We start from the raw sequence: 5,056 nt of genomic DNA, 5'->3' as shown, positions 1-5,056 counted from the left end.
CTCTTTGTCTCTTCACTGCACACTCCTCAAGAATCTCAATAAGTGCATCCTTGTCTTTCGACTTAAGTTGCAACTCCTCATGCTTTCGGTTCAAAGCATGGAACCGCTCTTCCCACAAGTGTTTCTCTTTCTTCATCTTGGAAAATGTGTCTTCCAACTCCTCTATATCTTGGTTTAGGAGAGTTGATGGCTCAGCCACAACCACAGACATAGGTCTCTCACAAGTGTATGGCATCTTGAGCTCCAAAGCTCTCTTCTTTACCCAAATAGTGTAAGCTTCCAAAGCTACACAATTGCATGGACCAAGCTCAGATCTTCCTTTTCTATACACATTGTGCCAAGTACGCACCATTCTACTCTTCAAAAGTGGGGGATATTTACCCTCTTGAGAGAATAGACCCTCTAACTGAACACTATTAGGCTTATCTCTCAAGGGGAACCCAAGATGAGGACGGCCCAATGCTGGGTTGTAGTTGATTCCTCCTTGCGTACAAATGAGAGGCACGTTAGAGAATTCACCATAACTGTAAATAATATCCATGCTACCCAATGCAAAATCATACCAAATATAATCATCATTAGTGAGAGACATAAGTCTCTAGGATCACCGTAGACATTGTCGGTTCTCCAAAAAAATAGGCGTCTGAGGCAAGTGTGAAATAAATCACTTGTACAAAATAGGAACAGGATTCCCAATCAAGAAGATTCTAATGGCGTTAACATCAACAAAACCGCCAATGTTAAGGAACAAAGCTAGATAATAAATGAGCAAGACAAAGATAACTTCAAAAGCATCCATGCTACCGGCTTGAGCAAAAACAATAGCTTTACCAATGAGAAAATTAAAATTCAATCCTAGAATCCCTCCTTTCTTCACTAAATGAACATCAATCTCAGATTTCTTCAAATGAAGATCTTCGGCTATGACGTGAGATCTTGGGATCTCCTCAAATCCATTGAAAGGTACCTTGCTAGATACGGGTATACCCAAGAGATGGGCATACTCCTATAATGTGGGAACAAGTTGATAGTCGGGAAAAGTGAAGCACCGATAAAGAGGGTCATAGAACTGAACCAAAATACTAAGAAGTCCTTCAACCACATCAATAGATAATACATACAAGAGCTTCCCATGATGTTGCTTGAAGTCCAAGGGATCTAATACAAAGGATGACAACTTCCTTAACTCTTTCAAATCAGGACATATGAAACTGTACTTCTTTGTGTTCCTCCGGCCATAATCCATGGTATGAAAATATTTGCAAACAAGACCTTAGTTTCCTTGAAATTTTATGGTTGTGATGAATGTTATGATGCGCATGAATGCATGAATGCAACAATCACACACAAGGGATCACAACAAGGCAAACACAAACAAATGTCAAGGGATGGATCAAGTCATCTTCAAGATCAATCATCCATTTTGGTGGATTGTGGTTTTCGCCTTATCAACACCCAAGTTCCATTGATATTGATGAGACTAATCGGATCAACCAAGAATCAAAGTGTTTGTTGTGAGTCACGAGCATGGAGTCGGGTTAATAACTATCCCAAAGGAGTGTACTAAGGATAAAAACCTGTAGATCCTGTTCTAAAAAGTTCCCAGAGTCTTAATCCCATCTATCATATACTATAGGTTAGGATGACTGACTCATCAACCCATTGTATTCTCAAGAGAAACTCGTCTGAGTGGAGTATCGCGTAACAACTGTTATTGAGTCTACACTTGAAGAGTTTTCGCACTACATCCTAAATAGGCTAAGTTGGGTTAAATGTTTTATGGTCCTCAGCTTCTCAGACCCCCAATTTAGAGAAAGTAATGCTTATCCACGACTTACTCGTATGACATTAGTAACTCCAAAGAGGTCTCCACTGGGTGGGGGATATCATGTCAACTCTTTCAGGACTAATCCTTCAAAGTCAACATGACTATACCACACTCCTATCTTAGATTGCATTCATGTTCGGGTTAGAACTTATCTCACCACACATATATCACCAAGCACAACAGATAGAGTATCACACAATAATATATACCAACAAACATCAAATATACAAATATACACACAAAAGGGAAGGCTAAACCCACTGAGGACTACTCCCCAGTAGAGTCGCCACTTATTTTTTGTAGCGGTAAATTCATGGCCATCAAGCTATGGATAAACTTGACGTCAACAAAACCAGAGCCGCCACCACGCTTTTAATGTTTCCTAATGAAAAGGGCAAAAGTACGAACAAAAAATAAAGATAAGAAGTTTTCAAATAAAAACTAATAAAATGTCAGAGATTACAGGTAAGGGGGTTGGTTACCTAGAGGGAATGTGTTAGCACCCAAAGTGTCCTAGGTACTCCTATGAAGCCCTTTTTTGTGTGCAAGTGTTTTGGTCAAAATGAAGTTTGATAAAACTATAGAGTGAGGGATGAGAAAAGAATTCATTAATTATATTTTTGTGTTTGACAAGACATTTGGTCTTATGCCTACATACTGTAACGGTAAATTCATGATCATCAAGCTATGGATAAGCTAGAGATCAAATAACAAGAGTCGCCACCGCGCTTTTATTGTTTCCAAGGAAAAACGGAAAAAGTACGAACAAAACCCAAAAAGTAAGAAGTTTTCACATCAAAACTAATAAAATGTCAGAGATTACAGGTAAGGGGGTTGGTTACACAGAGGGAAGGTGTTAGCACCCAAAGTGTCATAGGTAATCCTAGGGAGCCCTTTTTGTGTGCATATGTATTTGGTACAAAGTGATGTTTACAAACAAAAAGAATGGGGGATGAGAAAAGAATCCATTAATTATTTTTGTGTTTGGCAAGACCTTCGGTCTAGTGCCTACGTACCAACATAAAAATGAAGGATCAAAACCTCATAGTTCATGATACAGATTTCAAAGTGGATGCATTGCTTTTAACAAAAATTAAGTTTGAAAGGCACAAAGGCCTAAAAATTGTTTGAATGAGTTAGTTCTTTTTGGCTTTTTGAAAGTTTAAGTCAAATGTAGTTAAGTTTATTTACAAGTTTGATTTAAGAAAAGAAGTTTGAAAATGCAATGGCATAAGGCCAAAGTTTCTATCTTTTTTACAAAGTGGTAAAAGTTTAGAACAAAATAAGTTCAATCAAAGAAGGTTTTGAAAAAGGGAGGGAGATGTTTTGAAATTAAAGAAATGGGGAGAAAATGAAGAGACTAATCCTATGTACAAAATTAAAAGTTAAGAGTTGAAAAGATCTGACCAAATGGGTAGCAATCCAATAGACAAGAATGTCAATAGAAACCCAGAATTCCATTGGACTTTTAGAATTAAGCAACACACAAATGCACAATTATATTATTATGAAGAGCAAGGCATCAAATAAAGATGGCCATATCCAAGCTTATTCATTCCATGATCTTCTTCAAGGTAGCCCATGTAATAGATGAATTCCACAAGTCACATGTTCAAAATAACAGCTTCACAATGATCACGTTGCAGATGAACTTAGAGAGATCTTGAATGATGTATCAGATGAAGTTTCAAATTGCAAGCACTTGGTTTCTCAATAAGTTGGCATTAGCCAAGTCCTTTAGCACAGGAATGTTGCCTAAGTTCTAAGTCCATTTGTCCAAGACCAAGCCAACAGTCCACACAAAAGTTTTTTAGGGTTTTTGTTGTTATTATGTACATTAATCGTCAAAGACCACACAGACAAGCAAAGCACAAACAAAATATATCACACAATATGGTCCAAGTGGACAAAGTGAAAATTGCATTAACATAAACAATTAGAATGATACGAACAATGGCAAATGTATAAAAACTAGAATTAAATGACATTAAAGTAAAGGGCTTGAAATTAAAAGTTAGTAGTTAATAGGTTAGAAGTTAGTATTGTTTTGTTTTTGCTTTTCATTCTTAGACATTCTTTGGAGAACACTCAACCCACTTATCACAAGCATGGATCCTTGAACCAAGACATCTTCCAAAGGAAGGAAAAAAGGCCAAGTTTCCACACAATACCATGAAAGAGGGGAGACTTACAATCTCTCTAACTAGAATGCTATGCCTTTTATGTCACAAATTTATCGCTATGTTAAGCAATCGTAATTGGACTTATGTAGAAGTCACAACTATTTGAGGTCGGGCAATAGAATTTTGGTATTAATCCATGTTAGAGACATAGTATTATGAACTATGCTCATGAAACATACCACACACAAAAAGAATATGCAAAAGGTGTGGCCTAATCTCATCCATACTCATGTTAATTTTTCAACCAACTAGCTTTAGTACTTTGAAATATCATAGGCCAAATGAGATGAATGCATAAAGAAGGGGAATGAGATGAAGTGGGAGGGGAATAGATGAAATCTCAAATTGATCAAAGGAGGACTTTACCAAATTAATATCATTCATTCATTTTGGGAGATGGAATATAGATTCCATCAATCTCCTAAATCCAATGATATTAATTTGACAAAGTCAAATCAACCTTGATCAAGGGCCAACTACAAGAGTCAAACATAAACAAGTCATCACAATTGGTCAATAAAATTATTTGGCATTTATTCCAAATAAAAATAGTAAAATAATGCATTTAAATTAAATATGGTTTTTCAAATTCCTAAAACCTCATTAAAACACCAAGTAAATGGCCATGAGATTTATCATAGGTCAAACAAGGTCAAAGGACCTTGGAGAAAAAATTTCAGATTTTTTAAAGACTTAAAAGTATTTTTAAACAATTAAAAACAAATGAAAAATCAATTAAATCATGAAAAATATTAATAATGATCCAAAAAATAATTTTAATTCAGAATATGAAAGAGGAAAATTTTTGAATTTTTTTGGTGAAACTCTCATATTTTTTTGGATCAATATTAAAATTAATATGAATTAATGAATATAAAGCAATTAAAATGAAATTCAAATAATCAGAAAAAACGTGGACCACTTGATCTCCCTCCTTAATTGAGGTGGCAGATCAAGTGGCCACCAACGCACGTTCCATGATGCGCTTGAGTCAAACGTCCACACGCTTGGTAATTAAAATGTACGTTCATGATTAAAACAAATT

The sequence above is a fragment of the Lathyrus oleraceus genome, chromosome 6 (genome assembly GCF_024323335.1).
Source record: "Lathyrus oleraceus cultivar Zhongwan6 chromosome 6, CAAS_Psat_ZW6_1.0, whole genome shotgun sequence".
Classification (NCBI taxonomy): domain Eukaryota; kingdom Viridiplantae; phylum Streptophyta; class Magnoliopsida; order Fabales; family Fabaceae; genus Lathyrus; species Lathyrus oleraceus.
This window is presented reverse-complemented; position numbering follows the sequence as displayed.